Source organism: Palaemon carinicauda, chromosome 32 (genome assembly GCF_036898095.1).
Source record: "Palaemon carinicauda isolate YSFRI2023 chromosome 32, ASM3689809v2, whole genome shotgun sequence".
NCBI classification, from domain to species: Eukaryota; Metazoa; Arthropoda; class Malacostraca; order Decapoda; family Palaemonidae; genus Palaemon; species Palaemon carinicauda.
The window spans coordinates 19,506,916-19,519,729 of NC_090756.1; the positions used below are offsets into that span (position 1 = coordinate 19,506,916).

Here is a 12,814-nt window from a genome sequence, read left to right on the forward strand (position 1 = left end):
ATGAACAAAAAGTGAATCTTATTTACATAGTAATAAAGACTTGCTCTTGAATCTGAAAGGGAATTTCAAATTTATTAGTAAGCACTCGTTCTCGAGGAACGTCAGTCTTTAATTAAAACACATCGCGGCACTGTGTGACGACTATGACATTTCACCTGGGATAAGAACAGTTATAAGAAAGCACTAAGTGTTTTCGACATCACTACGTATCGCTCGAGGGTCAACATAGGCACCCGAAGAGTTAGAGTCCCAAGTAACTCGCTGTTCTATGCAGAGTTAGGTACAGGTTTCATAACACTACCTGCGACTACCACAAAATGTTTGACTTCGTGCACTTGTTTCGCATAATGTTTGAAGAAAACACGCGAGGACTTCCAGCCTGTGAAGCTTTTCAGGCTTTCGAAGTCCATACTCTGAAAGAAATTCAGAGACGATGCAACTTTTCTAGGATCGTGACCGGCGGGTGTACTGTCAGGATCCGCTCTGCGAATGAAGTAGGTGATTTTCGCTCTTAGTTGTTTCAGTGACAGGTCGCTGCCCGATGTTTCTCCTTTGAAGAGTTGGCCTCCACCAAAGTTCGAAGTTCTGCGAAGATAGACCTTGAGGCTCTCTACTGGGCATAGAGAGGCATCTTCCTTCAGGGGGCATATTCTCCAGGGGCCCCATCTTTTGGTGGGTAATTCGTTTTTGGCGAGAAACGTCGGATCCGGGGAGAGGGCAATGTCTCCTGAATCAGTAAACAGGATGTGACCCTCTTCTCTTGATAATGCCACTATTTCGCTGACTCGGGCTCCTGAAGCAAGAGCAAAGAGAAATATAACTTTCTGAGTCAGATCCTTGAGAGGGCATGAATCATTATCCAAGTTGGAGGCGAATTGGAGCACCTTGTCCAATGACCAGGAGATCGGTTTCGGTGGGGGTGCTGGGCGTAGACGAGTGCATGCTTTCGGCAGTTTATTGAAGATGTCGCTGGACAGATCAATTTGGAAGGCATACAACAGTGGTCTAGTCAAGGCTGATTTGTAAGTAGAGATCGTATTGGCTGCTAATCCCTGTCCATGAAGGTGAATGAAGAAGGACATGCAGAAATCAATGGTGATTTCCTTAGGATTTTTTGCCTTGACGAATGAGACCCATTTTCTCCAAGATGATTCGTATTGCCGTCTTGTGGATTCGGTCTTGTATTCTTCGAGGAAGTCTAGACTTTTCTTCGAGATCCCAAACCTCTTCTTTGCGGCTAGGGAGAGAAAATCATGATATGAAGGTCCTTGATTTTCGATGATGAAGCGAAGACAGTCGACTTCTGTACTTGTTGGGAGAGAACTGGGCCTGGGAGAGGGATCAGCGTGGGCTGCAGCTCCAGGACCAGGGGGTACCAGTTGCTCCGGGGCCACTTGGGAGCCACTAGGGCCGCTGTCCCTTTGAAGGTTCTCAGCTTGGAGAGGACTTTCAGCAGAAGGTTGGTGGGAGGGAACAGGTAGATCTTGGACCATCTGTTCCAGTCCAGTGACATGGCGTCCACTGCTTCTGCCTTGGGGTCCTCGTACGGGGCCACATACCGAGGAAGTTGATTGTTGTCGCTCGTTGCAAAGAGATCGATCTGAAGTTCTGGGACTTGGTGAGAGATGAAGGAGAATGATCTTGCGTCTAGAGACCATTCCGACTCTATCGGGCTTGTCCGAGATAGAGCGTCCGCCGTCACGTTGCGGAATCCTTGTAGGTGAACTACAGACAGGTGCCATTTCTTCTTCTCTGCCAGACGGAAGATTGTCAGAAGCACCTGATTTATCTGGGGCGATCTTGAGCCTTGGCGATTGAGACATCGAACTACCACCGAGTTGTCTAGGGTTAGACGAATATGGATCGAGGGAGGCGGGGAGAGTTTCTTCAGAGTTAGAAGGACCGCCATGGCCTCCAAGATGTTGATGTGAAACGTCTTGAATAGGGGAGACCATGTGCCTTGAGCCTGTTTTTGGTGGGAGTGACCTCCCCAACCCTCCAGCGAAGCGTCCGTGTGGATGTTGAGTGATGGAGGTGGGTGTTGAAGAGGAATGGACCTTTTCAGGGCCTTTGCTTCCGACCACGGCTTGAGGAGAAGTCGAAGTCTGTTTGGGAGCCGTCTCTTGAGGTCTCTTCGAGCGATGGATGCAGAACGTCTCCAGACTCCCGCGGCATCCTTTAGCTGTGCACGAAGCACCGGGTTTGTCACTGAGGCGAACTGTAGAGAGCCTAGAACTCGTTCCTGCTGGCGTCTTGAGATCCGCTTGGATTTCAGTAGTCGCTTGACAGACCCTGCTATTTCCTTCCTTTTCTTCTGGGGGATGGAAAGGCGGTGTGACTGAAGGTTCCATTGGATTCCTAACCATTGGAACTTCTGAGCTGGAGAGAGGCGAGATTTCTTCACGTTTATCTTGAATCCCAGGTGTTCTAGGTACTGGGTGACTTTGCTGCAGGATTTTAAACAATCCTCGGGCGATGGAGCCCAGACTAGCCAATCGTCGAGGTAGGCCGTCACCTGGACGTCTCGGAGGCGGAGCTGTTGTACTATGGCGTCCGCCAGCTTTGTGAAGATCCGAGGGGCCACATTGAGGTCGAAGGGCATGGCCCTGAAGGCGTAGCTTTTCCTTTGGAGTCGAAATCCTAGGTAGGAGGAAGCGTGATGGTTCATTGGAACGTGCCAGTAGGCATCCGCCAGGTCTATGGAGACCGTGTAAGAACCTCGAGGTAGAAGGGTCCTTATCTGTTGAAGAGTCAGCATCTTGAACTTGTCGTTCGCTATGAACTTGTTGAGGGGGGATAAGTCCAGAATGACTCTGAGTTTGTCGGAGTCTTTCTTGGGGACGCAAAACAGTCTCCCTTGGAACCTGGTGGACTTTACCCTCCTTATCACCTTCTTGTTCAAGAGATCTAGGACATATTCTTCCAGAAGGGGGGTTGATTGTTGGAAGAATTGCTGGAAGGTTGGGGGTGGTTGAGTCCAACTCCAGCCTAGACCCTTCTTGACTATGCTGTGCGCCCAGGGATCGAAGGTCCAACGATCCTGGAATTGGCGGAGTCTTCCTCCCACCGGAAGCACTTCATTGCTTCTGGTGTCCCGAGGGTTTACTGCCTCGGACGCTAGCTCCCCTTCCTCCTCTGCCTCTGGAGGGACGGCGAGATGCATCTCTGCCTGCACCTCTGTTTGAGCCTCTACCTTTGGGACGAAAGGTAGTCGTCTGTTGCTCGAAAGCAGGGGTGAAAACCGGCGACTGTGACAAGACCGGTTGGGTGACCAGCTGAAAGGTCTGCTGTGGCTGAGCTGCCACTTGGGGAGTAGCGGGTCCCGGAAACTGCCGTCTCTGTTGACGTTGCTGGGGTTTCTGCTTGGAGGATTTCCTCTTAGGTTGAGGTCCGTCGTCCTGGGAGGCTTTCCTCTTCTTTGACATGCCCCACTTCTGGAGAAGGTTCCTGTTCTCCATGGCTGCCTTGTCGGTGATCTCTTTCACGAGGTCAGAGGGAAAGAGGTGCTTACCCCAGATGTTGGAGGAAATCAGCCTCCGGGGTTCGTGTTTCACAGTGGCACCTGAGAACACGAATTCTCGACAGGCTCTCCGAGCCTTCATGAAGTGATACAAATCCTTCACCAGGGTTGCCATGTGGGATTTGGCGAGTACCATGTAGTGGTCTGGGACTCTGGTGTCACAAGCCATGATATCAAGTTGTACCTGGTGGGACATGGATGCTGCAAGCCTCTCCTTCGTATCTTGTTCCCGACGAAGGAGGTGGTCGTTGAGTTTCGGGAGGTCTTCGTTAAACTGACGTCCGGCTACGTCAGGATCTAGCTTTCCCACCACGAATGTATGCTGGATATCCTTCCAGTGTCGAGCATCGGGGGGAGTTACTATGGAGAAGGGTCTGCACTCCTCCAGTGCAGGGCAGGGTTTTCCTTTTTCCACAGCCTTGTGGCACGCAGCGAAGGCCTTTTCCATGAAGGGAAGGACTGCATCGTCGGGTGCGACGTAAGTAGGGTGCTTCTTGCTCAGGGCCAGAAGCTTAAGAACAGCAGTAAAACCCCTACTTTTAAATGCGGTGGCTAGCATAGCCTGGGCCTTCGAGAGATCGAACACTATCTCCTCCTTGGGTTCGGTCTCTTCTTTAGAGGCAGGTTCAGAACGAAGCCGGACGTAACAGTCCGGGTAAGCTTCAAAGTTCGGGAAGAACTCCACATCTTCCAGGGGGACCGTGCCGATCTTATCGCTGATAAAGATCCTGCCGGTCGCGATAACCATATGCTCGGCATACCTCCAGGGGTTGGCATGTGAGCATGCAGGGAGATCCTTAACCGAGATCTTCTTCGGTTCTTTGGACCCCTTCATGGACCTGATGAACTCGTGAGTTTCTTTAAGCCTGTCGTCCATAATGGCTTTGATCATCCGGAACATCTCTTGGGCGGATGGAATGGGTTCCGGGGTAGCGGAGGTAGACGGGAGAGACACTTCCGTCGGTGTAGGAGTAGGGGCGGTGATGGAAGGCGGAGCGACCTCCTGCTCCGACTCGGTGTATTCCACCTGGACCTCTTCATCTTCCGCACCTTGGGCCATAAGGGTCTTCTCCGTGCAATCCGAAATATCCGACATATGTTCGTCGTTCTCGGAATCCAGGTGGCACTCGTGCATGGACTGGGCCATGACTACGTCTGGTTCCACCGTGATCTGGACAGTGGGGATCAGTTCTTTGGGCACCACAGAATCGGGGGAGGCCTTTGGGAACAGAAGGGACCTCATTTCTTCAGTGGCCAGGTATGGTCCAGTGGCGTTCTTCTGGAAGCCACGCACCCACTTGCGTAGCTTATCCCGAGAAGTGTCCCTGACCTCCGCTGAGGGAGGATTATGAAAGGCATCGACTAGGCGATCCTGGCAGACCATAGAGTTCTGCGGGTCCCAGAACTTCAAATCCCCTTTCTTGTTGGCACATACGGCGTGTAGGACCCACGCCCCGTGGGTCCTACACGCCGTATGCCCATAGAAGTGCGGGCGTTTCACGGCGCAGAAGTCGTGATCACATTTCATCTGCTCCTCCTGTAAAAGAAAGAGAATATGAGTATGGGGGGGGGGGGGTCATAAGAATGACTCTTAAACTAAAGTTAATATTAATCATTAATTTTAACTTGATAAAGGGTGTGATGCACAGAGGAAGGGCTGAGATAGGATAGGTACATACTCCGTGCATCCCGCCCGGCTGGTTACCGTAACCTTCATCCGTGGACAATCCGAAGTGACCGAAGGCACAGGATAGAATTCAATATAGAAAGTCCGTAGGGCAGATAGAATTCTATTGGGAATTGTCAAGGATATAAGGTTGGGACTGAGGCCACTCAGTTCCAGAATAGGGGACTAAAAGATCCCATAGGGTAACGGTTTCCGGCAACCAGCCGTGCTAAGATACACACAGCATGCTGGAAATCTGTGATATGCAAGAAGACAGCATGATTACCAATAGAACGGTAATAAGATACCGATTCATTTACGTAAACAAGTCATCTGGTTGCAGTGTAGGGCTATCAATATCAGATGATAGCTAGTAGAAGGGGGTGCAAGTCGCCTTGACGCTTCCGGAAGGTTCCGGCAGACCGCCGGCACGCCGGAGGCCGCTCCAGCAGAGTTTCTGGCATTAGGACAGACAATACAGAAGTCAAGAGTAATACCAGGGTGGCGGCCGCCGGCACAGCGGCGGCACGCCGGCGGAGGAAGCGGCGGCTCCGAGCCGGAGGTTGCCGGCTTGGTGACAGGAACAAGGATGGTTATAGCAGAACCGGACTGCCGGCGGCGGATGCCGGCACTCCGGGGGCTGGCCGGCGGACGGACGACCAAGCTATGAGGAAGGAGGGAGAGCCATCGGCTGGAAGCCGGCGGCAGGCGGCAGTCCCCTGGCACACGGAGGACTGGCGGCCGAGAGGTTAAGGGATGAGTCACCAAGGTAGGAGGTGGGTATCACCGACAGTGGAGGCGGCAAGGGACCGGCACCCGGATAGTGAAAGAGACAGAAGGAGGGATGTAGGGGTCCGGCCACGGACCCCCAGACATCCCACCTGAGTGGGTGTACCCATGATAGAGGCTGACCCTATCACCCAGAGGCAGGGGCCGCAGAGGACCGGGAGCTAAGGTAGCCCAAGGGAGGGCTAGGGGACACCCGAGATCGGGGGAGGGAAACCCCTGCATACAGAATGCATCCAGTGGCTAACCCCATAGGACACTATGAAGGGTATATGTACCAGAGCGGACTGCACACAGAAGCTCAAGGTAGCCCTATCACTCCACCCTAAGGAGGAGTTGTAGGACAGGGGACAGATGGGTATAGACTAACCTAAGTATAGGCTAGGCCATACAAGAGATAGGTGGGGAGGGGAGAAGAGAAGGGTCTTCCGTGGAGGGGGTTCTGTACCAGAGCGGCCACTGAGGAAGGGAGGACACTCCCTAGCCTAAGGTAAGGCAGTTTGACTGAAAACGGTGCATGGGTATCGTTTCAGCAAGGAACAGAACTAACCCCTCCGAAACCTAACCTAGAGCAGGGATGTACGTCCTGAACTAGGAAGGATGGAAGACGTATCGCTATTGCAGGAAAGGTCGGAGACCTGGCCCCAGCAATAGAGGAAGGACTAGCCGTTCCTCACTCTCGGACGCAACCCTAAGGGGGGATCATTCCCTTAGGGAGGACAGAGAGGCGATAATATACTCTGATATGAGCTTGATCCCCTTACGTGGTAGGGGGAGCAAGGCTACACAGAGGGGATGCCCTAAGGCAGGGGATGAAGGAAGCATATAGGGGTCCTACTTGTAGGTTAGGTTAGAAAGACACACTATCTAACCTGTCCCCTATATGGTCCCTGAAGGCAAAAACACTTGCATCACAGTCAAAAGTATTGTAAAATAATGCCACTATCTTCATAAGTTAGCCTAGGATCACTGAAAAATATCATGCATGAACACTGATATAGGCGTTCTGGCCTGGGGGCTATAGTAGCCAACTGGTATGGGGTCAATCGATGACCGATAAAAAAACGTCAAAACACGATATAAAAAGTTCCTAGCTATGAAGACTAAATAAACTAATAGTATCGATTAGTTAATAAGGCCGGAAAACGTTGTTGAGGCTAACTAAATAAGGCATGCAGAACAACAACGACGCCATAAAATGGCGGGTCCGGTTGAGGCACAGCTCTGCCATAAAACATCAATTATCTCGAAAAGTAAAATTTACTTTACGGTCAGAGCTTAATTAAACAATACTGGAACCTTGTACTCAACTTTCCAGAAGAAGGCGAGGCCGAAGGTAGCGACATGACGAAGATGCAGAGAGATAAAAAGAGCGTAGGGAAAATCCGTCCAAGATAGGCGAGCTACTAGCAGAAGGATGAGGACGGACGTGACGTCATTTAGCAATGGCGCCCGTTTGTTTACGTCTCGAGTACCAAAAGTAGCCACGAACGAGATTAGCTGTGGAACGGCTCCCAGCTATTCTCCGCCCCTACACACCGAAGTGTTAACTCTGTTTAGGGTGTAGATAGCTATGTGGCGTGTTAATACATGCGTCCCCTGTTGATATACGATGTCTTAAATGGGAAACCTTTAGGATACTCGCTCCAGAAGTTAGAATTCTGTGATAACCTGTGGTTAAATTCTCTGGGAATATCTTAGTAGTTATATACCCAAGGAAGCTACCAAAAAGGAACCTTCCATCAGGACACCATGGCTTGAGCCCAAAAATTGCCAGTTTCAACTTTTAAAATTATCAGAGGTAATATCTTGTGCTTGTGAAATTGGATCGGAGTTTCCTTGTGTGATTATTGTGCGTTTGCAATAAATTTTATTTGATATTTGGATTATGCTATAAAAGATTTATATGCTGAAAAGGCTTTTGAAATGTGTATGGCATATCGACAATAAGATTGTTCAAGTTACCTACTTTAAGGGATGTTTACCTGGTCCTATTACACATGGAAACCATGTGCCACTAACAAAAAAAAAAAGGAAGATAAATTAGATAGAAAAGTGTGCCAGAGTGTACCCTCAAGCAAGAGAACTCTACCCCAAGACAGTGGACTGTGGAATACCATGGTGCAGAGGCTATGGCACTATCTAAGACTAGAGAACAAATGGTTTGATTTTGGAGTGTCCTTCTAGAAGAGTTGCTTACCATAGCTAAAGAAAATCTTCTACCCTTACCAAGAGGAAAGTACCCACTGAACAATTACAGTGCAGTAGTGAAAAATAATTGTAAAGCATTTTAAGTGTTGTCAAGTGTATGAGCACAGAGGAGTCTGTAAAGAATAGGCCAGACTGTTCAGTGTATGTGTAGGCAAAAGGAAAGTGAACCACAACTAGAGAGAAAAATCCAATGTAGTACTGTCTGACCAGTCAAAGGACCCCATAACTCTCTAGCGGTAGTATCTCAACGGGTGGCTGGTGCCCTGGCCAACCCACTACCTGCAACACCCAAAACCTATCCTTACCATTCCTGTTTCTAAAATTTTCTTTTAATTCTCTCTCTGTGTGTAGATTGCCTTACCTTGCGTTGGGAGCCCGTAAGAAGTTCTATCATACTAAACCTTGATTTCATAACTAATACTGCTTCCTTAGTGTTAAGTTCTGTAATCTCTTCTGCCATTACTATTCACAAACCTCAGTTTGGTCATCTCTGCTTCCCTGTCTTCTATTTTTCTTTTAATTTCATTTGACATTTAACTTTTTGTTTATTTTTTTTAATTCTTACTTTTTATACTTCCTTACTTCAATTTTGACATATATATATATATATATATATATATATATATATATATATATATATATATATATATATATATATGTAATAGTTAATATTACAGGTTTAAAACACATGACGTAATATGTCATTTTGGATGAAGATGCTAGCCGTGGGACTTGCTGTAGTCATTCAAATCATAAACAGGACGCACAATGCAGCCTCAACAATGTAACATTTTTCTTAAACGTCAACACCAATGCATCAGCGTGTGAAAGTTTGTGACGTCACCGGATGTAGGTGTCTTCCGAGATTATGACAAAACTGCTATATAAACTAAGCATACGATATCTGTGATATCGATAATTTAGTCAGTTCATATCTATACTTCACCAGAATTGGTCATCTGACCAACCCAGCTCCCTCCAGTGATGGAGATGTTTAACTCTGTTGTTTTTAACAAATAAATACTTTTAAAGCTAATAAGATGTACTTCGTTATCCAGCTATACACATCTTAAACAACACATACTCAATGTGTGCTTATAAAAGTAGCACACTAATAAATGGTGGCACCGGTTAAACTCTAAGAATTAGAGAAAGATCTTCAAGTAACTATGAAATTAAACTCTAAGAATTAGAGAAAGATCTTCAAGACTTCAAAATAAAAGCTGTAAAACCAGAGAAAGATCTTCAAGAACTCAACATTATCTACATGAATCTACAATTTTGACTAAGTAATATAGTCCATCGAAATAGTTAACATTAATGAATGTTATGAATACAAACAGATGAACTGGATCTTCAATCATCATCCTAGGAAACCCAAGGACTGGCGTTCAACGTTTGCAAAACATACCCAGGAAGCACTACATTCAACAAGAAACTCGAACGATACATCGCTAACAAAACATCAAGAGAGAGAGAGAGAGGATGTGTCGACATCACACAGACCCATATATAAGCTAAGTACAAATTTTTGAATTCATTCCAGTTTGGGCAGTGAAGTGTAGTTATCACGAGTCGTTAGTCGATTATTACTGGGGTGAGTGAATTGCTAATCTTTTGTTTCCGTTCATTAAAGGAAACTGTGTTCAACTCCGAATTCTCATCTAGAATTTTTCTCTCTTTGTGCTAATTCCTTTTTCTTTCAGAAATTCTCGGGAAATGTTTTGGGATTAGTAACATTGTTTGGGGAATTTTGTTATACATATGCGTTTACGCAGTGGACGTCTGCACTCATATAGATATTTTGATAGAATTGCAAGGGGTCGAAGAGATAGGAAAAGAAATACAGCAGTCATGACTCCCCCTGTGAGCCCTACCCCTGGACCTAGTGGTGTAGGCCAGACTAATCCTCCTCCAATTGTGACGCTTGTAAATGCCAGGTCAGCAATCCTTCCTTTTCAGGGTCGGGTCAACGGGTTCTTGCCACAAAATGTGGAGTCATGGATTTCATCCGTCGATGCCCATTTAAATGCCAAACAAATCGTAGACCCTTTTGTACAATTTCAAGAAGCTAAAAGTTTTATAGATTTTTCTAAGGGGGATGCGAGTGCGTATTTAAGAGGTGTTTCATTTCAAGAAGCAGTTACCTGGGATGATTTCAAAGTTAGGTTACGCGCGGTCTATGGGGGTGAGGAAGCCTTGGATGTAGTATTAACGTTAAGAAATACACTTAATCAAGCCACTATGAATCGGCTTAATGTTATTGAGAGAGCAGCTCTCATAGCTGATAGGCTTAATGAATATCAGGACATTTTAGGTCATTCCACTTGGGTTACTAGCGATAACATCTCCGTGAAAGATTTTTTACGATTAATGTATTTAACTTGCATGACACTTATGTTGCCTGAAGCTTTAGTGCGGTGTTTTGATAAGAAGTTAACGCCTGCAAGTACGGAATTGGATGTCTATAAACAGATAAAGAAACACATGTCCAAGTGTCCAGATCTCGATCCCGTGTTAACTCAAGTTTTTGCAAAGAATGAAACAAAGCCACAAACAGTGAACGTAGTTAGCAGTCAAGTAGCGGGAATGACGTGTTATAATTGCAAACGTCAAGGTCACTTAAGCGCGGACTGCAGAACGAAATTCTGCTCGATTCACAACAGTGCAACACATTCATATAGCCAATGTTACTCGCGTAAGACACAACAGAATCCCAGAAATACACAGTCAATTCCACAGTCAGTTCCATATGGAAATAAAAAGAAAAATCCTCATTTTAACAATAAGAAGAAACAACCAAATGTCAATACAGTTCAGAGTCCAAAACAAACAAACACTTCTTCGAATATCGCTGAGCCTGGGTCGTCAAACCAGACCTCGCAAGGTCAGACTAATTTTCAGAATGTGCAGAGCAAAGCAAATACCACATAGTTAACTCTAGAGGGGAAGAGAGTGATGTTGGGTCAAGGTCATTCATGTCAACATCAATAGTATTGAATAATCAATTTAATGTTTTATCAGATAATTGTGAGACAATAGATTTTTCCTATGAAATACATGGCCGAATTAAGTAAAACAGTGCATGCTCCCGTAGATTTGCAACGAATTCATACAATAATAAGCCAAAATGAGTTACGGCCAACCTTATATGCTGTAAATTTAGAACACAAATCCTTTACGTTATTTTTTGACTCTGGTAGTCCACGTAATATCATGGATTTGAAGACACATCATTTGTTGTTTTCGAACTTTCCGATTGAAAAATCCAGAATTAGACTTTCGGGTATAGGAAATAATGAATTAAATGTCGTAGGCATAACTCATGTTCAGTTCAAAGTCGGTAAACGCACGTTTGCCGATACATTTGTTGTTGTAAAAAACATTAATATATATCCAACTGTAATTATAGGATACCCATCTATGGGAAATCAAAACATTATTTTAGCCCCTGCCAAGCACGGCGTGTATATCAAAGGGAAATTCTATAAGTCTTCTAATACCTTAAAATCAGTTTTGGATAAAAAGGAGACGACAAATGTAACCGTAACGTACGTTGAAGAACCAATAACTTGTCTCACTAATAAAGAAATAATATACGCGACCCAGCAGAATTCTCGTTCACCCGTAATATCATCTTGCACGCAATCTATCAAACCAAACGTACCTTCGAATTTAATAGTGCAAATAAAGAAAACATTACCGGGATCTGAAATATTAATCCTTTCCGATACTTTGAAAACTAACGGATTGTCTGTCACACAAGCTATTTATACAGTAGGCTCACATCAACAATGTAATATTGAAGTCTGTAATCATTTAAATAACACTTTGGTAATTCACAAAAATCAACATATCTTGGATGTAGAAGTTTATAAACATCGTATTCTTACCGTTGCTAAAATCAATCACTCTCAAGCAGTTGCGGATGAATCCCTTTTGCGATCTATTAAAAATAAAATCAATAAAGACATTCAAGACGAAGAAATTCAGCAGAAAATTTTTGAACTTTTAACTAAATATCATGATGTTTTTTCCACTACGGATGGATCCTTAGGAAAAACAGATGTGATCGAGCATCAAATAAGGTTAAAGGACAAGCAGAAAATTATCCATGTACCCTCGTACAGACTCCCTATGAAATTCCAGAATGAAATAAATGATGAAGTAGGTAAAATGCTAGAAGGAGTCATTAGGAAATCAAACAGCCCTTATAATTTTCCTTTAATAGTTGTACCGAAAAAAGATCGAACATGGCGTATCTGCGTCGACTTTCGTCGTCTAAACGAGGAAACGATCCCTGATCGATTCCCAGTGCCATGTACTGACGATATTTTGTCTTTGTTAGGTCAGAATAAATATTTTACCAGTTTGGACTTACTTAAAGGCTTTCACCAGATATCATTAGAAGAAGATAGTATCCCATACACAGCCTTCAGTACAGCCAGGGGATATTATGAATTTTTACGGATGCCTTTTGGTTTACGTTGTGCTCCTATAACATTTAAAAGAATGATTAACATAGTGTTTGGAGACTTGTTAGGGGATATATTGCTTGCCTATATGGATGATCTTGTAATCTTTTCCAACACCTTAGAAGAACATCTACGTAAGTTAGAACTAGTACTACA

General features: G+C 45.4%; 1 protein-coding gene across 1 annotated transcript in view; it reads right to left on the reverse strand.

The window, feature by feature from the left end:
* LOC137625300 (INO80 complex subunit E-like) overlaps positions 1-12,814 on the reverse strand; it is a 104,910-nt gene that overhangs the window by 82,534 nt on the left and 9,562 nt on the right. The window lies entirely within an intron of this gene.